The 25723-nt window shown below is 36.8% G+C and overlaps 1 protein-coding gene across 9 annotated transcripts in view; it reads left to right on the top strand.

Moving 5' to 3' along the window:
* The first annotated feature begins 362 nt into the window (after nt 1-362).
* MEF2C (myocyte enhancer factor 2C) overlaps nt 363-25723 on the top strand; it is a 139959-nt gene continuing 114598 nt past the window's right edge. For 7 of the 9 annotated variants that reach the window (XM_084629674.1, XM_084629681.1, XM_084629679.1 and 4 more), the window contains exon 1: nt 4481-4979. The gene's annotated coding sequence lies outside the window, so the exon portion shown is untranslated. Of the gene's footprint in view, nt 446-4480; nt 4980-25723 lie in introns of those variants that run through there. The other 2 variants (XM_084629675.1, XM_084629676.1) reach the window with 2 other exon arrangements.

The following is a 25723-nucleotide window of genomic DNA, read 5'->3' as shown; positions in this document are numbered from 1 at the left end:
AAAAAAACAGTTAATGCAACCATAAATGTATTATTTTATATAATACCTACTTGGAAGATTATTACAATCTGCAATCAATAGTTTTATTACCATTCACAATTTTATTGATATTTCAGCATCCCCAAAGTAGGATTCAGATGGATTTTACTGCAGTTGTTTAATACATAAAGGTATTTGATCATATATAGTTAAAAGTGATATGATCGTGAGATGTAAGTTCAGAACAATAAAGCCTCAGTTTTTTTCAGAAGCTGTTTCTTTCATACATCTCTTTAAATGTATTTGCATCACTACCACAGACCTACATTTTAATAATATGCTACTTTTGTGCTTTTAAATATCTAAGGTGCCGAATAAGAATTGTAAACTGTGAAGTAACTACTATGGAACAGATTAAGTAAAGCATTGGAGGCGGATGATTTTGACAATAAAGAGGGTGTATATGGTGAGTGTTTAATATTTATTGTATTTAATATTATTAAGTAGTATTTATAATTTCAAATTTTAGGCTCAGAGCAAAGCCTTGACAGCAAACTCTTCTGTATTGTGTACTTACAGGTATACCATTGACAAAGGCTTTCTGTAATAATTGCTTGCTGTGCATTACACCATTTTAGTAATGGCATACCATTTTATTTAAAGTTCGTGTCTCAGCCATGCCTTGTGAATATCTTTTATAATTAATTCATTTGACAAGAAATTATATACATTCCAGTTCTTTTCTTGGTTTATAAAATATTTAAATTCTGCTCCTGCAATCCATATCCTATTATCTTTGAGATTTTCCGAATGTATACATTATGTTCAATTATAAAGGCATATGAATTGAAGGAATATTCTGAATGACTGCAGAACAAATACAGTACTGTTGAATAATCTTGTGGGGTAGATTAATCTATAGCCTTGATTCCTCTCAGGGTGGGTTGCTGTGGCAACCGCCCCAGCTCACTTTAAAATAATTTTTTAAAGCTCACTTCAAAAGCTACCCCCAGCATGGGCCAAGTTAAAAAGCAGACAGACATAGGAAGAAGTGCTTTAGTACACTACTGTTATGAGATAGAGAGGTGGTTATAAGAGCAAGAGGTGGAGTTGGGTGTGGCAGAAATCTGCACAGAAAATAGAAACTATACCACCCCAGGGTTAGGATGCAAAGTCTGTGGATCATTTTGCCCTAATCTCAGTCTTCTTCTGTTAAAATGTCACTTAATGATGTAAATTGGTAGCCTCATTTCTTTTAAGAAAATTAAAAATGGACTTTACTAAGACCCTTTATAGGGGTGCTCACTAAGATAACCATGAGATAATCACACTCTAAGGAAAAGAGACACTTGGCTGTATCTCATTCTAATAAGGCTTTGGGGATCTGAACTTCTAATGATCCCACCTCATGTTATGCTTTATTGTTTAATTCAGATATGGCAGGTGGTGCAGTTGGAAAAAGGTGCAACGTTTTTCATAGTACAGGTTGTCAACAGGCCTATGAATGACCAGTTTACAACAGGAACTATAGCTTAGATTAGACTATTTTGGAAGAAGTCCAATGGGGATTCTCCCCAAAAATATTTGCTATTTATGATGCATGTTTTTAAAACTTGGTGCAGATAACAAAGCAAAGATTTTTTGTTGTTTAAAATTATTCCACATTCTAAAATTAACCCTACCAGGTAGAAAGCTTCTGCACATATGTCAAAAGATATTGCATATTTGTGCACTAATACATGCTTTATTGAATCCTCAGATTGATGAGGAAGCATGCCCTCTACTGTAGATCTGTCCAGCTGTCTATTTTTCCGCTTAATGTTTGAACTCTGGTTTAAGATGGAGGTGTCCTCTACCTTGTTTTGGTGAATTGTGCTCTGACAAAAACCTGGCACAGTTTACAGATACTCTAATATATGAAGGTCACAACTATTTAAAGATTAGGCCCTCAGAGCCTAAAAATGTGGAAGGCATAGTAGACATATTAAGCAGCTGTACATATTACTTTGTTGTGGTAATTGCTATCTGATTTCTTGATGTTGAATTGAGGTACCATCCAAGCTTTACCCTGCCAACTGAAGGGTCTGCTCGAGCAACTAGACAAAAGCCTGAAAGATGCATTTAGCTTGCACAAAATGCAGCAGATTACCGCCATTTTCATCTACAGCACAAAGGTGTGAGCCTGGAAACTAGATGTCCCAACGCATAATGAAAACTAGATGTCCCAAAGCATTTTTTTTAAACTAAGAAAATATTAGTGGTATTGCTGTGGGAAAGACTGGTGCTATATTGACGCTTGGGAGAATGAAACTCTAGCTACAGAACAGGCACAGCAGGGGTAGGATCAGCGTGCCTCACTCCAAACCTGGTGAGACCACTAGGGCTGAAAGAGTAGTTCAGACTTCATGTTCTCCCAGGTTTTGGCCCCTCTGCTGAAACTGCTAACCTGTGTGCCAACTACTGTCATTTATTATATGTCTGTATGGTGCCTACCTGGCTGAGGCCTCTAGATGCTACTGCAGTATAAATGTTTATGTTTATTTATTATTAATTATGAGAATTGTTGTTGTTGTGTTTTATGGGATGTGGATATCTGTCCAGTAAGAATTGGCTGCCCACTATTATCAAATCTGATCATGATGGAGTAGAGGGTTATGGGACTTGTAGTGAGTTAAGGCACCACCTAATTATCAAAACAGAGAACAGTCATGGGCAATGTTTTATAACTCCATCAGTTTCCTTCAGATCTGGTCATGCTTTGAGCATTCCTGCTTTAGAATATACAATAAAGTAAGCAGATATTTATTAATTACCTACACTGAAATTTTAGAAGTCAGTCAATGGCCCAGTGGGATATTTACATGCAAAAAATGTGTAGGATTAGGCCCTTGAAATAAAAATAAAGTAAACCAAAATAAATCTCACTGTTGTTTTATTCACTGCTTTGATTTTATATATATTCCTCAGGTTTCCTTTACTCCTGTCTGTTATGGCTTATACCTTTATAAAGTCTCCTGTTGCTCTCAAAGCATTATAGAAGCTGGCTATCTACATAAAAGTTAAAACAAGAATCAGCAAAATAGTTTTACTCACAAATTTTTAAATATGCTTAATTTTGACTTTAATTTGTATACAGAAGAGTCTTTTCAATACTGGTTGTAAAGGTAAATGAGCATATGAAGAAGGTTCTGTCCTATTATATAGTGTGTTGGAAATACTACATTTCTGTGGAAAAGTCTGCAGAAAGACCATCTCATGCAGTAGGGTCTGATTTGGACTTGTGCAATGAGGCAAACAGTACTTTATCTAACCAGCAACCCTGTTCCCTGAGGGAGTCTGTATATTTGCATTCCCCCAAACGTTAGCATCACGATCGTTTCTCTCCTAGCCCCGTGTCTGCTTCCTGTACAGCTGAAGCAGCCCAGGGTAAGTGAAGTCACCAGCAATTGGATACGGAAGTCTAATGCTTTTGGGAAGTTGGGTTGGTTTACAGACCGAAGGCTCCGAAGAAAGAGGCCAATAAAGGTGCAGGGAGACAGGGTAGGAAATGTCATGCTAAAATACATGGGCTAAAAATACACACGCCTGCTGCACAGATATGTTTGGATATGTTTCGAAACCGATTAAAAAGTTGCTGGCCTGACAGCCCCCAGTTGCTGGGCTGATGATGCTAGTGGATCTTCTCTGCCGCTTGCATTTCAGCGCCCCTTTCAGTTTATTCTCCTTTAATAATTGCCGGCACACTCTATTTCAGTTGGGTACCTATCTCCGCTTTCTTGTACATAGACATTGGAATGTATTGATGCCCAGATATTTTCCTGCCGAACACATATCGGGACGATCACGGGCATATTAGGGTAGCAGATTTAAAATATAGTTGTAAACCCCTTTCCCCCCTAACTCCTCGCATTCAGACAGCGATTGTTTTGTGTAAGTGTTGCCACTGAAGGACATTGGGCGCCCTTTATTAGCCGCAATTCCAGTGTGCGCAGCATTTGCCGTGGCTGTTTCTGAGCTGGCCCAGAGTGTCTCTCTCCCAGATCCTGCGGTGGTCTTGTGTCCTATTGCTGCTGTAACGCACCAGAAAGGGGGAGGCGGGGGGGGGACATGCACCCGCTTGCCGTGTTTTCTTAATTTTGTATTATAAAGCATTGTCATTAGGTTTGCCTGTGGCATATGCCATTACCCCCACCGCAAAACTAAAATTAGCAAAATGTCAGGAATGGAGAGATTGATTCACCCAAGATGCAATTATCATTTAAAAAGTGCTTGATTGAGGTGCTGATGTTCGGTGATTTATTCTGCATACCATATACATAATTAAAGTAGTGTAGTGGAGTAATTTATCAATCTAGTTTAGACTAGAGGGGCAAGGAAAGGAGCTGCTGCCGCTCTATGTTTGTTTTATTAAAACGCTTTCGGGATCTGATCCCGCCCTCTTTTTGCAAGAGTGAAACTGATTATTTCTCCAGCTCGGGAGGAGAGAGTCATTCGTTTGGGATTGTGGGAGAGACAGCGAGAGAGAGACAGAGAGAAGGGAGGAAGGGGGAGAAACGCAGAAAAGGACACCTCATCAAGCGTGTAGTTTTGAATCCCTTCCTTGCCTCTTCCTTTCCCCCCTCCGCGATGTTACAAAGGCTGTGAGCTGCTCTCTTTTTCCCATTTGCCTTCTGTCACTTCCTTCCTGGACGCTTTCAGGACGAGTCCGGTTACTTTTAATCTAGCCAGCAGCACAGCCACTTTCTCCTCCTCCACGCTGTGCACTCACACACACACACACACACAGATACACACACACACACCCTAGACATCTTCTGGCTGCTATTGGATTGACTTTGAGGCTTGTGTGTGGTTCAAGGAGGCTGCATGTTGAATCAGGTGGTGAACACTTAAAAGGCTGGAAGAAGTAAAGGGTTTTTTTTGTTGTTTTTTTTTTATTTTTTTTTCCTAAGAAAGGAAAATATCTCAAGGACTAGTCTACTCATCTAAATGTTTGCAATGTAAGTACATATGAAATTCAGAATGGAAATAAAATAGAGTGGGGATTGTATATGAGCCCCATATACATATCCTCTTGCATTTTTAAGAATGTATGTGTACTGGGATTGAGGTTAGTTGTATACTTTTAAATATATGATTCCACTATCGATTGCCTTAAAGTAACTTTTTAGTCAAGCAACTTAGTTAAATCACCAGCTATTCAAATTACTCATCCCCTTCAGTCTCTTGAGTGTTTAAAGTTTCATGAAGTTAGTTCGCGTTGTTAGTGTGCTTGATATCGTGAAGTGTGTGCAGTTTGGTTTTAATATTTCATCAAATGCTATGACCTTGTAGTACTTGCCCCCGGATTTATCGAACAGTTCACTGAAGAAAGTCTGGCATGGGAGCAAAACACTCTTAAACGTCATATGCCACTGCTCTTTTCAATTCTTGCATTCAGTTTTAGATAAAGCATGCCTGTAAGTGCATACCTTTTTGCATCTCCTTTTTTCACACTTACGTTTGAGATGCAGAGGCAGCTTGCATTATGGCATTTGGTATTTATTTCTGTTAGAATGCAAGTTCTGGTATTCGCATAATACTTGAATTAATCTTTATATTAAGAGTGAGTAAGGTTAGATCTCCTTTACAAAACTAGCTATTTTTTACTTCTGATTAAAGTTACTTAAGGTCTAAGATAAAGTTTGGTGTAAAGGGGGAATTTAGAGAGACTGTTGGTGCATTATGGAACTGGAATACTTATATTTTCTAGATAATTTAGTATGGTGTTCTGTCATCTTGGAAAACTGAACAAGAATAAAACTATATTACTAATTCTTTTACTCCAAAAGTACATGAAAAGGGTAAATAGCACAGGGCAAAACTTTATATCTGAATAATTTCTGTCACTTCAGGGCCCTGTGATTATATGTTTTTAAAGAAAGTTTTTATTCTCATTGGTTGTATGTGGTGGTTATGATTAGGAAATACCTGTCTTTTAAATTAAATATCTTAACATGTACCTTAATATTAAGATGTAAGAATTAAGCAGAGAAAGGCACTTTGCCAATATTTTACTGGAGGTCTGTGGAGAATTGCCTAGTCACAAAATGCATTTTCCTACTACATATCTGATGATAAATTTAATGGCAATTGCCTTAAATTATATTCTAATTTCATAGATTTATTTTAAAAGGGGTATAAAGGTGGCCAGCAGACCAATTATGTTAGACAAAAAAATGTGACTAGCTTTCTTTTTATTGGCACTTTGCAGGGTATTGTGGTTGCAGAGGAAAGATGTTTATATGGAGTATAATAACTCTAATCCCTAGAGGCTTGGCAGGGCATGGAAATATAACCACCTGTGAACCAGTTTGAACCTCTGTGTTACCGGCTGATTTCAGTTTCAAACACTCATGTAATTGGCCACTTTGGAAATATGTCATTTTCAAAATTATTATTGTTAGACAATGCTTAGAACATTGTGCTGAGACAAAAACCAACCAACCAACCAGAAATCCCACAGTGTTTCTTATTTTAACTGTTTTATTTAAATAATTATAGAACTATGACATAATATATATATTTTCCTCTGTATTTGGGTGAAATACGTCATTCATATTGGGTCAAATACTAACTCTTATTGAAGACACTGAAAGACTTGACTAAGTAAGAACTTCAGGTTTGGGCCCTAAATCCAGAGTGTCTGTACTCCTGCAATACACGTCATTTGGTTTTAAAAATCTGACATACATTTTTTACTGTTTATCTTATGGACAGTATCTGAAGGACAAATCTAGGGCCTGATCATGCAAACCTGCATTCATGCAAGTAGTCCTTAAATAAGTCCCACTGATGATGGTAGGACTACCTGTATAAAGATAGACAATTCATGTGAGTAACAGTTTTCAGGAACAGGCCCACAGAGAGAAGATCCTAAATCAGATGTCTGTCTGGTAGTTGTCATAAGATGTGAAAGAGTAGAGTCCCATGTTACATTTCCTTATGAAAGAGTACAGTCGTAACCTACTATCCCATGTTCTCGGAGTTTTTCTCTTTAGCCTGTTTGACCAAGAAAAATCCAATTTAAGTTTAAACATGCCTTTCAGTGTTGATGCTACAATAAATGAGGAACAATACGTGAGATTAAAATCTTTCCAAATGATGTGTCTGGATTGCCAATTTAGGAGTACCTTACAGTGATCAGACAAGCACTTTTAACTTTTTAAGCTTCTTCCAATTTCATAGTAGTCTGAAGATTCTTCTAAAAACTTTTTTTAGTGCATATATCATTTTTCTTGATAAAGTCCTTTTATTTGTGTGTATGTAAATTACGCATAGAAAAGAGAGAGGAAGAGAGAGAGATGATCAGGTAAACAGTTTTATCTTGTGAGTTTCAAACATTTAGTGCCTTGTGGACAAACAGAAATTAACCTTTCCAGACTTTTTCCAGAAGTTCATCTTTAAAAATGTTTGATTGTGAATGTTTTTAACTTCTTTGTGTACCTCTGTAATAGGAAGGAATAGTTAAATAACTACGTAGAAACTTAACAGTTGCGTAGAAGTTTCAATTTTTTTTTTTTTTTGCCATTTAAAGTTTTTCTTTCTTTTACTCTTTTTTGTAACAGGTTAATTTTTCAGCTGATAGGTAAAGTAGTACAGTGCATCCGTAAGAGTATTTCTGTATCTTGTTGAGCAAAAAGTCATTCCCTGATCTCGAATGCACAAAAGAATGTTTTATGATTCTCAACTACCTTTTCACCTGTTGGACCAAGCTTCTAAATTACACATTAATTTACCAAAAATTCAAAAAAGATGGTTTGGTGTTGTTTTAAGTACACTGATTGTGGAAATAACATAAATAAGATACTCTATAATAAAATAAAAGTTTTATTGTATTCATTGATGCAACATTTTGGAGTATAATTTTTGTAATGCACTTCAGGCTTCTTAAATCCCACAGTGTAATAAAAACAGACATTTTTCTACATCTACATTTTAGTCTATTTGGTGATTTAGAGACAAACCTCTAAAATTAAAACCAGGTTTATTTGTAACTCAAGAGGTAGAAAACGTTAGCACTAAGATTAACGATATCAGGTTAGTCTATGAAAGGGTTAACAATATATCTTTGCATCTTATTTCAAAAATAAAACATGTACAGAAGAACTCTGGTCAGCATGCACGATTTAACTTGTAAGTGAAGAATTGAAATATTTTAAATACTCTTTTTTTCATTTTATAAATATAGTAATTGCCTGGCTTCTCTGAAAGGATTTAAGCTAATTTCTGAGAGCTGACGGTCAATATGTTACATGTGGACAGGTGATTAAAAGCTAGTGTCTTCAGTACTGTACCTTAATCTCCCGGTCGCATTGACTGCAGTGCAGTAGAGCTTGGCTGTTCACTGGGATCTGTCATCTTTAGGAAATCAGACCAGCTTATAGAGGCGATTCACAAAACCAACAGTGACAACAAAGTCTTATGTGCCTTACAAAAGAAGGATTAGGCAGTTCTCATGTCATTTTGATCGGACAGAGATAAAAGCTGATTGCTGCAGCATGGCAAGGCACACGTCAATTTCAATTGATTACTATATAAGGATACTATAACCCTGTTGCTTAGTCATTGTTAAATACAATTCAAAGCAGGGAAAATTCAATTTTGAAATGATTGGTTTTATATGATGTGATAAAAAAATGATCCACATGGAGCATTGTTGCATGTCTTTCAAAAAATCAGTTTATTCAACACTTGTTGAAAATAGACTTAACGTTTAGAGTATGTGAGTGTTTTGCAGGCTTTTTTTTAAAAAAAAATGGTTAGGTGATACATCCTTCAACCGTAATTAGATCATTCTTGAAACTGCCTGAGACTATACTAAATTCGTAGCACTTATCCTACTAGGAACATATGCAGATAGCATCTGCATTTTACAATTTAGCAAAAGTGTGGCACTAAGCATCAAGTAAATTATCTTAGTTCCAGGTATATTCCATTATATTTTAAAATGTAATATTCAGCTGTACTTTGTGTTACATCTGTAGACATCACAGTATGTTTTAAAAAATAATTAGCAAATCAAATGTGGGCCTTTTTTCTTTCACTACAATCTAATTTGGCAATATAATATAAAGTGTTCCTGTTAAAGTTATGACATATATACTATACCAACATTTGGAAGTATCAGACTTTCATAGATGACTAGTTCTGGTAATGTCTTACCTTTTTTGAAACTGAACTTCTTTTTTTACCCAACTGATGCCTCCTAGTGTTTCACATAATAAAACACTAATGAGTCACCCATAAATGTAAACATTGCTTTTTCATTGCCTACATCTGATGTGATACATAAAATTAACATTTATGTGTTCAATTTTGTGTGATATTAAAATCAGACAGGAAATTCCTGTAAATGAGATGTTTCATCTCAATCGATACTATGCACACATTTACAATTTTTCTTTAACATTGTTTAAGTGTATTTTGGAAAGTTTGTATCCCAGATAGAGAGCATTTTCTGTCTCTTTTACTTCGCATGTATATTATATGAACTTTTGAAAGTATTATAGGGCTCAAATGGGGTTTAAAAAAGATGCTGATAGTTTAGCTTTTCCATTTTTAAGGCCCTGAAAATATAGCTGCAGAAGAGTTTGAAATATCGTGGAGTGCCTCACAGCCAAATAAAATTAAAAAAGAGAAAGAATGTTGCGAGACTTGCCGTCTTACTTCAAACCCTAAAGCAGCATAAAATAATTAATTTTTGTCACATTCTGTAATTATTCCTGTGTATTTTATATCTGAATAAGTAAGAGAACAGTATTAATCTAATTTTTAAAGGTTTGGAGCATCCACAGCACTCTGACTTCAATGAAAGCTGCAAGTGACCAGCACCTTTGCAAATCAAGTCTTTTATATATAGATGAATAGAGTACGTAGTGGTGAAAACTGAAATACAGCTTTAGATTTCCACAAGTTTGATATGGCTACAACATGACTCACCAATACTTGAACAAAAATATGATTTTATTAGATTAATACCATCTGACAGTAGAGAATTTTTTTTGGAGGGGAAAGGGGTATGATATTCAAAAAAGTTGTATAGCACCAAGGTTTTTGTGGCTCCAGCAAACTACTGTGATGAAGTATAACTTAGTGGACTCCATTTGAACGGTCAGGTGCAATTTTATAAGGATGAAGAAGAAAATAGGATTTGTAGCAGTTTTGCAAATTTGAATGTCACAAGATTTTCAGTAAGGTATGAGAATAGCATAACTGTGACCTCAGAGATACAACATGTTGTTCTAACGCTTTGAGGAAAAACATTGGATTTCATAAATATTTGGCTTACCATGTAAGTTACAAATAGATATAAAGAGAGTGAGACTCCTTACACTTTCACAAATCTGAACTTTACCAATTAAAAAATCTCATAAAAGTTAATGTCTTTTTCACAATGCATATATAACACATATAGGTGTATATTAACATATAAATATATATTTTTAAATATTAAATAGTTATGGTCATATCCATGTATGCAACTCCCACTGAAATAAATTGGAGTTTGGCTTTAGATCAAGTGCAGCATCTGGTCTTGATTTAGTTGGGGATTGGTCCTGCTCTGAGCAGGGGGTTGGACTAGATGACCTCCTGTGGTCCTTTCCAACCCTGATATTCTAGGATTCTATGATTCTTTAGATTGCATTCTGCCTCACTCACATATCTGTCGCATTTATGAATAATTTAAACTAGGGATCAACAGTATTGGGATCTGCCATTTATTTAAGCCACTTGTAATTGGACAGTATCCCAGATCTTTAAACTTGTTTGAATCTTGGAAACACTTTAAAGTATGAAAGAGGGTTCATCCTTCAAATTGCAAATTTGCAATTGCAAAGAAGGGATGTAAGTCTCCCACAAGAACTACTGTAGTTGCACTGCTTCTTCCCTTGAAAAGAGAAAGTAAATTTGAAAGATTGAAGTGGAGAGGAGCACGGAGAGGAATTTTTTAGGGCAGCTCAAGTGTGGGGAGGGTATGTCTAGGAGTATTAGGCTGAAATTAAGCTAAACTGAGTGTCAGTAAACATTTCCTTACAGTGACACATATTTAGGTTGCGGAATAATGTCCTCGGGGAAATGGTAGAAGCCCTATCATCTGAGTTATTTATAGTACCTGAGAATTTTTGAGACTCTGCTGTAGGGAACAGTCCTGTAATGGCAATGGGGTAGACTAGAGGACCCAATGGGCTAGATCATTGGCACTTTGTGCCATTGCAGTGTCATACAGGGGGCTTAAAGCTGTGCTAGGGCTCAGCATGTTGGCTATGGGGGCATGGCAGGGTTGAGGCTAGAGAAGGAAGAGATTCAGAGATCCTGACCAGCGGAGCAGCTCCTAGGGAGCTCAGGTTGAGGCAGCACTGAGGCAGCCCCCAGGATCAGGGGTGGTGTTGTCTTGGTAACATAAAGTCCCCCAGTCCTCTTTGTTCCTCGTTTCCTCGTGCATCTCGAGTTGCTTGAGTGAAACTGGAGCTCTACCGTAACATGTCTTTTCTGATTCTAATTTCTTTGATTGTATGATTTAGAAGGCAAAGTTAACTATAGGCATGATTATTAAAATATATGCTGTTCCTGGAACCCAGCCATGTTTATCATGTATCTCTAATGCCATGATCCAGAGATGTACAGTTAGGCAAATCAGATTAGACGTAACACTATTTGTGTTGTTTCCATAAATATAGGAAGGATGTATGTCATTTGTGGAACCAATACATAGTATTTGCAGTATTTGCTTTTAAACAGTCAACCAATACCAGTTAACAAAATCTGTATAAAGGACATGGTGGAGGATTGTGCAAATTGCTTGGAAAACACATCTACAAAGTAAACTTAATGCAGCATGTTGTCCATGGGAAACATTACTTTATAATGACAGAAAAATGCAAATACTAAGGAAGCTTAATTGATTTTAATTTGTAATAAATTATATTATTCTTAATAACAAATGAATAGCTATTGTCTATAAGTAAAATAATAGTGCATTAGTCTAACCTAAATAACATTAAAACATTTCAAAGATCAGCACAAAAATTAAAATGGTCCAGATTGTCTCTAGCATAAAAAGCCACAGAAGGGCACTTTTTACTGGGGAGTCTGTAAAAAAAATGAATAAAGCTTGGGTATGTTCTGAAAGGGTGGAGGGGGACAATGTGTCTGGTTCACACCTTCACAGGCCTGCCACAGCTCCATCCCCATCTCTTGCATGTCGCATCCATGTAAGGGTGAAATATGTGTAGTGGGGTGGATTCCCATGAAGATCTTAAGGGTGTGACACGATCTGGATCAATGTGTGGGACAGTATTCAAATGCACCATAGTGGGCACAGTTGCCAACTTTCACACGGTAAATAAGCACCCTGACTTTCACAATAAGCCAAAAATCAAGCTAATACCATTTCAGAACAAGGCCAAAACAAGCCAATCCCTAAGGACCCCAACACTCTATGTGATTAGATCCCCCCAGCATGCAGTCTGGGACTGTAGTGGGCCTGCTGTGCACCCCTGACTCTCTCCCCCCCTTGCCTGTGCTTGCCCCTTTCCCGTGCTTGCAAGGAGACAATAAAAAAAAAGAAGCAACAAGCTACAAGCCAAAAACTAGCCAACAAGCAACTCACAAGCCAATTAAGCCAAAAACAAACCCAATTTCTGCATTTTTTTCGCGGGTTTGGCTTGTCTGATAGTGGGTCACAGCCTTTAGTCTTTATATAAAGCCTTATCCCACAGAACAAAATTTCCATTGATGTCCACAGGATTTGGCCTACTATGAATAGTCAATAATCATGTAGAATAAATAGGGCAACAGTTTCAACAGTATCTTTAAACACAATAATTTAAAAGTGTTTTCATCGATATGAGGAACTGATCTTTGAAGCAGTTTTTGATGAGATCCTGCATTACCTACAGACTGTTCTGAGAGAGTGGTCTGATTTTCTTCTTTTATCTTGTTCTTATGTATAAGATGCAGATGAAGAATTGATATAAGTTATGCACATGGGTTTGACTAAAAAATAGGTTTATTGCCCCTCCACAACACATGAAACAAGTGTTAAATTGCACATGTACCCAACCTTCTGTACAACACACTTGATATGTTGGAATACTGGGCCAGAGAATACAGCCTTACAACTGCTTACAAGATATATAGCCTCATCCAAAATATACATGCATAAATGCCAGAGATCAGAAATATAACTCTTACTGTTAATGAGGTACTACAGAGTGGTAGATTCATTTAAAACTAAATAGAGTGAACCAGTATATTATTAAATTACTTAAGAGTAAACATTTTAAACTTTCTATAACCTGGGGCTGTTGGATCACGGGTAGTATTATTAAATGCACTGCAGCTGCAGTACTAGCTATTGGAACTAATTTAAAATTATATTTTTAAAGAAAATGTATTAATTAGAAAGTAGGATTCAGGGATTTTTCAAAACAAAGTATGATTGGCTGGCTCCCTAATTTCAACAGAGCTGCTTTGTGTTATATATATTGAAACTGTAGGGCTAGATCCTCAGGTGGTGAAAATCTGCATAGCCCCGCTGAGATAACAATGCAGCTGAGGATCTGGGCCTGAGTTTTTTATCCTGATTTGAGCAATAATGAGGTGCAGTATAGAATCAGTATGAGTAGTATGATGTGCAGTATAGAATTAGAAGTATAAACCTTTTTAATTTCTGATCACATCCTTTGTGTCTTTGGTGAATATTGCGGTGTATTTTTGTGCTTTTGATTACTAGAGTTTTAGTGCAGCAAAATGAGAGCTTTGTGCCATCTGCACATCCAGATATAGTACTGGATATCCCATCTAGATGTCATTTTCTACTTCCAACAGTTCTTTCAGCACTGAGCGCAGATATTACACTCTTTGGTAGCACAGTTCATTTCCCACTCTAGCGTACTCACTGATATCTTTCTGGAAGTTTACTTTTTTTAAAAAAAAAATATATTTAGCGGAAGGATACGGGTGTGGCAGCGGGTGTGATAGATATCCCTAAGATAGAGAAGAGAGATAGAGGTAGAAGTTAATTTATTAATTTAGCATGGCGTTTTTAATGCCTGTGATTTTATGCTCTGCTTCTGTACCTATGGGAAAGAACATCACTGATACCATCTCACTGGACACTCAAAGTGCATTCCTTACTTAGCATCATTCTGCATTACTTAATAACAATGTAAAGTGATACGTGATACGGCAGTTAGGTGTGACACAAAGGAAATATTCTGTGGTCTGTTTCAGAAGAGCAGCACTTTTCATTATTCTGGCCTCTTCTTGACAGATCCTAGCCACCATATTTGAGACAAGTGGTGATTTTATGATTCTGACTATTGCTACAAGTTACTTTATTCCATTCTGTAAAGCATTAGCACTCTGTTCTACCACATTTTTTAACACACACTGTTCGCTGAGGACTAAGGTTAGGTCAATAGTGAGACCATTCAAGTCTATGACTATCACAGATAGAACCTGAAATAATGCCATTCCAGATTGCTGAGGAAACGTAATTGTGTGGGCACTGGGGGAGAGAATGTTTTCCTTCTCCTTTCCTGGTGACAGTAAGCCATATGGGCCTTTGATCACCATCTTTCCTTTGCTGGATCAGAAGATTGGCCTGTAATTTAAATGTTATCCTAAAAAATGGCACTTCCATATTTGATTGGTATCACTTGAAAATGAAATGTAAATATTTCAAACAGGACACTTTAAACTCAACCATGCTCCTAGGTAAGTACAAGTTTGTGAAGATCTCCCTACTGACACATTTACAAAGCAAGGAAATGTGGCATTCTATTTTCATATATAGGTCCAAACCTTAGTCTTCGGTGTATGAAACAGTTAAATGAGTAGCCGATATTGTGCATATACCCAGAGTCTCAGATATTTTGAGCTGTGCATCAATTCAAGCTAGATATCTCAGATTAGAAACTGGCTCTTCCACTGAAAATGTGAACCAACATATATTAATTTGAATTCTGAAACACAATGCATATTTAATACTTGTTTCTTTTATTTGGCAAAATCATCGATATCTAGAAGAGAGAGTCTCCGAGAGTCACATGCAACCCATTCTCATTTATTTCAATAGCAGTTGAGAACAGGTCCTGAAACTATCATTCCTAATCAGAATTTCTGACACTTCATACTTTGGGGGACAATACTACTTTATAATACAGACTTCTTCTAAACTTTCTTTTACATATTAATTCAATAACCATCATTCCTAAAAAGGTGCATATATAATTGTTTTCTTTTGAGGTAATAAAAGGTATTATTTAGAAGACCTACTGCCTGTAGGTTAAGAAAGATGGTGTAGTTGATAGGCTGTTGGACTAGAACTCAAAAGACCAATGTTTAATTTCAGTTCAGCTACAGACCCACTTTGGCCAATTCTCCTAATTTGCTCTGTGTCTCAATTCCACATCTGTAAAATGGGTATAAAAATTCTGTACCTCAGATGGAATGTGGGGAGGCTAATCCATTAATGGTGGTGCGAAGTTCAGATGCTATGGTGATGATGGCCATATATGTTCTTATCTTATCTAACATATAGAGCTGCTAGATTCAACATAGTCTAAAAATTTAATTTCCCAAACACAATTTCCCTTCTACTTATATTATCTGAAAAGTATGTTTCTTGTTACATTTGTCTGTCAAGTGCAATGGACAAGAAAGAAAATGCCTTTGGTTTTGGTTTTGAGACTTCACTTAGGGACCCTCCCATGTATATGCAACTGCTTATTTTACCAGTAGTCAATGGGAGTTGATGGTGCCCAACACCTTGTGGGATCAGGCTCTACAGAAGTACTGTTGTCTCATTCTAATTCTTTTTCTTGACTTGAGAAGTGTCATGCCATAGCTAGCAGAACTCAATATAGGAATGACAAATTCACATAGGTGACTAGATACTATGACAACGAGTGTGCTATAAATGACTAATAGATAGATTATATATTCTTTGAGGCAGGAAGTGCCTCTTCAGGTGAGGAAAAAATTGCTTAAAGAAAACTTCCTTGAGTAAGAATGTTAAATAACCCTTCTGATGAACAAAATGTGAGAACAAATAACTCAAAACTAGTCATTACATGCCTGATTTCAATCCTCTTCAATGGAGACCTGGGTGGTCCGTTAGGAAAGATCTTGTGGCCTAGCAAGCATGCTTCCTCAGCCAGTTTCTGAGACAGTTAACATTACTGTGCTGCATACATAGGTGTAAATCCAAACCTGACTTCCTGAATTATTATACTTGAATAAATGAAGAAGAATAACAAATCTGGTTAAAAAATTGTGCAGATATTCATTCTTAACCAGTATTTATCTAAGAACTGTTTAAAAATTGAAACAGATTATAAGGTAGGAATATTGTGTTGCCATGGTGAGATTTTTCACTTTTTTCTACAGTTGAGAAATTCTGTCCCATTTTATAAATATGGAGAGGACCAGCATGCACAGATATTGATATCTGTATTTGAAAGAGTATATAGAATGCAATTGAATGTAAATTGGTATAGCTCCATTGACTTGAGCTCCAGCTGATGATCTGTCCCATCATATCCTGCTAAGAAATTCTTTTGTATACAGAATCGTCATTTAATTCTGTTAATTAACATCCTCCTGCTTTCCCCACCTCCACCCTGACTCTATCTCCAAATTTGGTAGAAACAGCGGTACCACTGGAATGCAACATTTCAGAATAGGATGACCCTTGCTTTCTCTGCCAGATCCTGCTTCTGGTATGAAACACTGTGGGAGCATGTGTTGGTATCTGATGTGACTACCAATCAGTGGTCAGACATTCCAAATAGACTTTTAGACAGTTAGCAGAGTCCCTATCCTGTCACTGCACTTGCTGTGTGTGCGTCATTCATAGCCCTTGAGGTGGGATGGATCCTTATGGTGCCCAGTCAGTGTGAGCTATAGTAGAGCATCTTGCTAGCTGAGGCAGTAGGAGTATGTATATGTTCATCTCAGCTGAATGTTAATGGTCCTATGTGATGATACACATACATTTTATAAACATCAAACCAAGATTTACTGTGATATTTCATAATTCCATTTTGCTAAATGAGGTAAAATTGTGTTGTTGTGATTCTGAAATACAAATAAAGTCTCTAAGGTGCCACAAGTCCTCCTTTTCTTTTTCTAACAAATAAAGATGTTAGGCATGTGGTATGCACACACCACAGCAGTGGAGGCTGAAATTGGGTCCCCTTTAGTCCTCATCAGGTTTCCAGATGCTCTAAAGAGAAGATTTTCGCTGTCGAGGCCAGTACATACTGTACAATCTTTAGTCAGCTGGAAGTTGCTCCTTTTTGTGCCTGCAGAATTAAGCAAGACTGGATGTTAGTGTGAGATTCAGAAGAGTTTCCATGTTCTCTCATTAGGGGTACTGTTTTCCTTTTTTTTTATGACATATTAATTTCCATGTATATCTTGTCTATCTGTGACCTCATCTTTGTATCATACTTCAGAGAATGACAGTTGTATGAATTAACTTTGTTTTTTGCACCCAGAATGAGAGACTTTCATTTTAGAAGACCCAGCAAGATTCCAAAATCCACTCCTGAACATGGAGTACAACAACCCTGTTGCCATGATGGGCCATTCTCTGGGATTGCTATTTAAACAGCATTGGAGGCCAGATAATACCTTTATATGTGTACACGCTGTCATAAACATTGGTGCAAGCCCTGGCTGCATCCACTCCAGTGCAGAATTTGATCCTTGGAGGAAATATTGTATCATATTGTGCAGTAGGGCAACAAGTATCCCAGTGGCAAATGACCTACAAAACTGGACACTATTAAAATTGCTGTCTAGGTGGATTCCTTGCCATTCCTTGGTAGGCAAATACATAAAATATTCCATTAAAAAACTACATGAAGAGAACATTAAGGTTGCATTGTTAAACACTTAACCTTCACAGTTAGGGTTGCAAACCAATGAGCCCTCCAGAGCAATCCTGACAGTAATGCTGGAATCTTTGCAGGTTTGGATACACACCCTCAGCTCTAGAATGTCAGAGATAATGAGGTTGTAACAAAATCAGCTTACCAGTTTTGAATGTAAAGATATGTCCATTCAAACTGTCAATCTAAACCTTCACTATTTTACTATTGTTAGATTGATAGCAGGGTATTTGCTTAATGTCAGTTTAATAATACAAGAAAGTTTTTGACTGCATACCAAAGCAGAGGAGGGATGGAGCGGTTTAGGGTGTTAGCCTGGGACTTGGATGAAGTGGGATTAATTCTCTGCTCCCCCACAGAATTTCTTTGTCACTTTGGCAAGTCACTTTGCTTTTGTCCATTAGTTCCCCATCTGCAAAATTGTGATACTAGTACTTCCCTACCTTTAAAGGGTATTTTGAGCTTTTCAGAGTTAGGGTAAAAGAAATCATGTACATACAATAGAGAACAGACATGACAATATTTAGAATACAGTTTCTGTTAGGAAATTATTTTATGAAGTAAAGCATACAGTCTGCAATTGTATATCTCTGCCCGAATAACTCTAGTCTTTTAATTAAAGTTGAGAACTTTCTGTTTCTTCAAGTCTATTTTTTTTTCTATTTCTTCTTTAGTTGTTGTGCCAAGGTATCCATGTGTGTTTCTTCCACTGTCATCTGGCTCATTCCCAGCAGATGCACACAATCTGTTTTGCTGTCACTAACAGGGTTCAGTTTATGGAGAGAATGTGTCAGAACATGCCGCCATAGTCATTTATACAGGATTCTTTTCTCTAAAGAGTAACTGAGAGTATATACCTACCTTATTCTTATTGTATTGTCATAGGGCTTTATCATGCATGTTGAATACTAGCCAATGCTGGGAGCAATGCAGAGCCACATTATCCCTGTGGGAGATGAGGGAGGCAGACTGAATCTCTGAGATCCCTAAGTGTACATGCTCATCGCCTCACCTCTTCATGGAGTTCAACATACTCACACTGCTGTTGCATGGGTTGGTACAGAGGGAGTGGGGCCATGATCCTCACTCCTTTGGGTTTACCTGCACTCTCAAGGCTGCACAGAGGGGGTCATCACTGCACTCCTTGGAATACAGCAACTGCAATCCTGACAGGCCCTCAGAGGGCAAACGGGGGTGAGGGGCTGAGGGGAACACAACTCCTTGAACACCTCCCCATCCTGTACACCCACATGAGGCATCAAAATCGGGCCCATATACAGATTTCTCAGAAAGTTCAGTAGACCAGAAATATGCCCCATTTGTTAGTTTATTTTACTGTTTTGTATGTTAATTTCCTTACTTCTTAAATGGAAGTATTGGGAAAAATCCTTAGAAGTATGTTAAAGTTGATGTAAGAGAACCCAAACCTACATATCTGGATAAATTTTAGACACATCTTCTTTCTTATAGTTTCTAATATTTCTGTCAAAAATATATCACTTACAGTATATGTGCTTTACCAGGTAGACGGTCACAACTCCTTTGTTATGACATTCTCAGGCACAGTTTTAAAGGACGGATTTTTTAGAAAATGTTAGATACTATACACTTACCTTGTGCAAATACTTCTTAGTTTGTGGATTATGGATCTGATAATAACTAGTAAAGAAATTCATCACCATTCTATACAAAGAGAATATTTAAAGAAACCTCTTAGATTTTAGTTATGCTGGCTACCATAGGCTATTCTTGAATAAATGTCACAGTATTCCCTGGATAAGGAAATATTTATTCACAGGTCATTGTACTATCATTTTTTTTTCTATTTACCAATTTAGAAATGTCAATCATAACATAAAAACCTGGGTTCCTTACATTAAATAAAATATAAACATAAAATTTATAAAAGATGGGTCTAAAAGGATGCTGTGTATAAAAACATGATATCTTCCCCCTAAAATAGACCATAGGCCCAATAAAAGACTGACCAGTTATACCTAGAAGCCTGAACTTTGACATATTCAGACTCAGAAAAATCTTTTTTTTCAATTATTATTATTATTATTGTATTTGTTTTATGATAGTGCTAGAAGTCCCAACTTAAATAAAGGCCTTATTGTGCACGGCACTGTACAGACACATAGTAACGTATAGTCCCTACTCCAAAGAGTTGACAGCTAAAGAGTGAGAGGAAAGAGAAGCATAGGTAGGTTCTAAACGTGAAGGCACTTCATTAAGAATGCCTTGCCATTGGTCCCACTGTTCAACTCCAACAACAGAGCATCGTTATGTCAACAGGTCATAAAGAGAGACGGCAATCTCTGAGGCCCTGATTCAGCAGGGTACTTAAGCACATGTGTAACTTTAAGCACAAGTTGTTCCATACTGGTACAACTTTATAGACTGTCACTAACGAACACCTTGCAACTAGGTAGCCAGCGCAGAACAGGAAGCACTAACATAATGCCTATGTCATCTAGCTTTGCAATTATAAAGGAACCAATTACTGTGGTGGAGTCCACATTGGACAGGAAGGGTCACAGCCTCCAGCTGTTAAAAAAAGTTAACATTAAAGAATGTATAGACACAATAGATATTTATTAAAGAATCAAATTTGTTTTACAAGTTAATGTTCCCCAGAATCCTATTATTCTCATTCTTAATGATCCAACTTCAATCTTTGAATTGCCCTTTGTTCAGCGGAGTTGATTTCTCTGGGCTTTTTTGATAGCTAAAAAATTAATTCTTCAACAGTGAAAATCTCCATTAATTCCCAAAATCAAAGACTTACTTAATGAGCTTAGTGACTTGGCTGCATTTGAAGTAGCTTGCATATATATATATTTACATAAATTAAAGAAATTTGATCTCTATTTTTAGAGGGATTTTAAAAATATTATTTTACTTTGAGTGGGGGGTCTTTATATATTTAAAACTCAAAATTACTCATGCTATAAAGATAAACATTACTGTGTAGTTCCTAATACAAGTTCAGATTTTATATTCATGACAGGGTGTATATGTTAAAAAAAGCTACTAGATAATATTAGAATGCTACATTAGTAAGGCTTGCTCTGGCTGGCCTCTCTCTAAAATCAGAGCTCATGCGTCCATTCATAGGAATGATTTTATGAGATATGCGGAGATAAATGCTTGCATGCCTCAATTCATGGTAGAGCCTTTGTAAATATAACTTTCTACATGTTGCCTCTCCACAATTAAACAGTGTAAAATATAATTAATCCATAAACACTGTGATGCTGTTTATACATGTGCATTGAGATGCTATATGAGAGTGCTGCGCTTGTGATTTGGACCTGTCATCCTAATATATCGTGCAGTAGAAATATAATTAATGATTTGTAGATTCTCTGCATTTTCAGTGTATTTACTTGTCTGTTTGTATGTATGGACACCATAAAAATAAGCATCCCAATGTATAATTTTGCTTTATTCTAGATCTTCAGGTTGGGTAACTTGCTCTGTTGTCTGCTGCTGTGGGCTTTTTAGATAAGTTGGACTAGAGAAACAGTAGAAACTAGTTCCAGTATGATTTTTTTGACAATAGTTTTTATTGTTTTTGTCTACAGGCCAGAATTCTGCATGAAATTTTAGTCATTCCTGAATTTTCATGCGAATGATTTTGACCTTATTGAATTAGTCCAGAAATTCATTTTTTTGGAGTTATGAACGTGATTTCCCCTTATAAAGGTTAAATAGTTGCAGCATGCTCACTTGTTAGTACACATATAGTAAAAAGGGAGTTGTTAGGAAATTGCTGGTTCAGAGGATTTGTGATGGTACTGTCCTCCCTTTATTGCTAGGTAGTCTTTTCAAATCCTACAAGGTTGGTAGTGACCAAAAACTATTTTATCTGTTCTTTATATATGCACTTATAAGATCCTCATTGCTGGAGTATGAGAGCTCCTACTGTTATTGGTTAGCAGTTTGACCTGTGTGAAATAAGTCAGAGATCTTAATTCAGTTCCCAATGGACAGTGTTTACACCATTAAAAAATGCCACCATGGCTGGGTACTAATTGGCACTCTTTTTGACAGTCTAAAGAGGCAAAAGTCTGAAACTGCCTTCCTCATCTGACCATGTTTTTATTTTGATTTCTTTCAGCCTCTCTCCGTAGTTTTAGGCATATAAATTAAACTATACCATGCAAAATTAAAGCCTACAAATTGACCTGCTGTAGAACAAAGCAATATCACATTTCAGTCACAATAACAAAAAGCACAGGAACCTTACATCTGCCTCTGTCTCTCAGCCCACTCCTTTCCCAAATGTCTGAGAACAAAAATAACCTTTACAGCATGTGCAGAAGCTTAGTAGATTCAGATGGACCAAAGCGGGTAACAGAGTCCAAGCTGAAGATACCTCATGGAAAATGCCCTGCTAGCAGCTTCCTAACCCGGAGAGCCTCTACCTCAAGTACATCAAAGACATAGTGACATGACAGTGTGGAGAGAATTGTGCTCAGGCTTCCCATAGTATACTTGTTTTGTAGATAAACTGAGGACCTCAGTCTCAATTGCTATCTGTAGAGGAAGAATGGGCCAGTGGTTAGGACATTTGCATAGGTCTCCAGGTCAATTCCTGGCTCTGCCACGGTTTCCCTGTGCAATCTTGGGCCAACTCACTTAGTACCTTGCCTGCAATATTAGCACTATCTTACCTGATAGGAATACTGTGGGGATAAGTATATTAAAAACTGTGAGGTGATGATTGGGGTCCTATAAGTACCTGAAACAGATATACAGAAGTTGCATTTTTATAACTGACAATATCTAATGATTACATAGATCAGTGCAAAGCTTTTGTAACACTTTTTTTAAAAATGAGACAAAATAGAACTATTATTTTTCTTTCATGCTTTCTGTGCAGTTAACTGTAACCTCATAAAATCTGAAGAGATTTGTGAAAGAGATTAGCTTTTTCTATGATTAGGCTTTGGAAACTTAAGGGAAAGGCAAAACTGAAAAGTACAGTTTTCTTAGTGTCCACAGGATATGAACAGTGTGGGCATTTTCATTTAAAAATACTTTTCAATGGCTTGCCAGTAGCCTCAATTTCCGATGTGGAGGGACCACCCTCCTTAGTGGTAAGAGGCAATTCTTTCACTGTGCTAGTTTAGTCATGGGCCTTTCTTGGGCAGAGACAGCTTATTTTTGTAAAGCTGTCCCAAAATATGTATTATCCATGGACTAGGACCCATCAAAGAGACTTGTTACACTTGTAATGATAGGTTGGACTTTTACAGCCAGTACAGGATCTACTAAGGGCTCTATTTGGGTTTCTTTTTTAAAAATTAAATATGTACATATCATTTTTTCTCTCTCTGCATCGACATGTGTTAGCTGCACAGTATTTGCCCAGAAGAACCTATGAAACACACACCCATGTTCTTTCTGCGGGTAGTGGTGGCTAGTTGGAGATATGCTTACAGGGATTTCTGCTGTTATATACTACCCTAGGTCCTTCTCTGGCATCAGTGGAAGTCATTTGCATTAGTATAATGTAATACTTGGCCATGAAGGAGTTGACTTTGGTCCGGATCTAATGCTATATTCAGTATTCAGTAAAGTCAGAGTGGTACCCTCCCTTGTTAGTACTGTTGGAATTTCATTTTCTGTGAGTTATTTTTCCAAGTAAAATTACAGATGGCATTTTAATGATTATGTTTGAGGGGGATGGCCTTTTGAAAAAAATATGAATTTTATTTTTGGAAAATATTTGCAATGTTAGTGGTAGAAATATAGTTGCTCAGAAAAGGTAATTCTTTAGTAGTAGCAGTTCTAGGCTTCTTAAAAACTGAGCTGACCTGATATGACAGATTTCCTAAGATACTGAATGTCATTTTAACATTTTTAGAAATTAAAATATTTTTAAGCTTTGAAATACACTGTCTGACTAGCTGTTCCCATTCCCGACTTCTGCTGTCTAAAAAAATTTGTAATATGGTAACAGGTAGGTATGTTTGGTGTCTCCAAAGTCATAGCAGTCCAGTTTTGATTGTGAAAAAAGTTAACTGTTAAAATAGAACATGAAATATAAGCAGTAAAAAACATTATACAATACATTCTATACATACAGCTCCCTCTATGCATGGAAGACATCTATTGAATAGAAAAGGCACCTTTGACAGAGAAACATAATTTTTTTAGCATTTTGTTAACAGTATTGTTAACAAAATTCTAAACAGAATTGTAGGTCCCACGACAATCTGCTTTATGTGTCTACACACCATTGGGTAACAAATCAGATACTCAATCCCACAGTAGTTATGCACATAAGTAACTTTCCTCAAATGAGTCATTCACTTGAAGTATTGGCTCCCAAAGATATATCCCAACTAAAAACATGCTTAGACAAGACTTGACGGGCATCTCAAATCTTGGAGGACCATGAAATCATAAATAAAGAGCTCGGACATTCCTGTCCAAATAATGGGTTTGATAATAGATACAGTTCACCACAAAGTATTCATGTCCCAGGAGAAAAAAAACAGATGCTAAAGAAACCTCATTATTTGTGTCTTATCACTTGGCTGTAAAAAGGAAAAGGTCTTCATATCTTCCATATCTGCTTGGATCATTTGGCATATATCCAAGGCACACAAGGCAAAGAACTTGTTTCCTTCTTCTGAAGCAGGAAACAGCCTCATGGGCAGAGAGATTATAATGGTCTTTATAGAGATTTGTAAGGCAGCAAGCTGATCCTTGATGTTTTCCATCACAAAAGGTATGCAAGCTTCATCCAATGCTGCGTTCAGCCAAAGGTGTTGCACACAGTAGTCACTTAGTAAATCAGGAAACAGCGTACATGCATCATTATTTCAGTTTCAGTTGTATATTAGACTAATGTTTTCCTTCCTCAGCTATCCACTATAATATAATGCCATTGAAGGATCTCTGGCGCTACTGTGCTAAAGAATAAGGTAACTATATATCCATGCTTACCCAAAAATTCCCTCTCTTGAAGCAATAAAGTCCACTGGCTGTGGAATTTATCTCAACTGCCAGCCTCTTCAGCAGGAGAGGTTTCTCTCTGAACCAATGACCAATAGGTTTGAGTTTTGCCCCCAAACTGAAGACTCACCGTGAGATCTTTTGATCTCTTCTACTTGACATAAAGGAAAATTTGAGTAAGCATATATACATTTTCCTGTTCCAGTATGTTCTAGTCTGAGAAGGCCATGTCATCTGCTCAACTGGATTACTTACAAAGGCTTCTGAAGAACTATCACTGTTGTAGTTTAAGAATTACAGCTTTCAGTCTACTGAGACCTGGAGGGTTTGGGGCACACTTTCAATAGGTTAAGTTACTCGTGCAGTTTCTGCCAGAGTTAACAGAAGTTCATTATCTAATTCTCTCTACTCCATCCTGAACTTTTCCTCCAGTCAATATTACCACTCCAGTCAGGCCACAGATATACAAGGAGTTGTTTTTAGTACTTATGACACTCAATAATGCCCGAGAATTTGTTTGTCACATACAGTTGCATTTTTAAGAAAGTAATTTATTTTTTATTATGGAGACAATAAATGTTAAAATTCAAATACTGTAAGTCTCTGATAAAGTGAATAATTAAAATGTTTTCAGGATCAGACTCTGATTTTATATGATGTAGTATAAACTTCAAATAATACGTTTTATGTACCGTAATTCAATTTGGTGAATTGTAAACCCGTTTTTAGTCATCAAGAGAAATGCAAGACCTTAATGTAATGCATGACCACAACTAGTTTTTGTGTATGTCATGTAAATACTACTTGCAGTACATTTTGCAGTT

The sequence above is a fragment of the Lepidochelys olivacea genome, assembly GCF_965140295.1.
Source record: "Lepidochelys olivacea isolate rLepOli2 genome assembly, chromosome: 5".
NCBI lineage: Eukaryota > Metazoa > Chordata > Testudines > Cheloniidae > Lepidochelys > Lepidochelys olivacea.
This window is presented reverse-complemented; position numbering and strand designations above follow the sequence as displayed.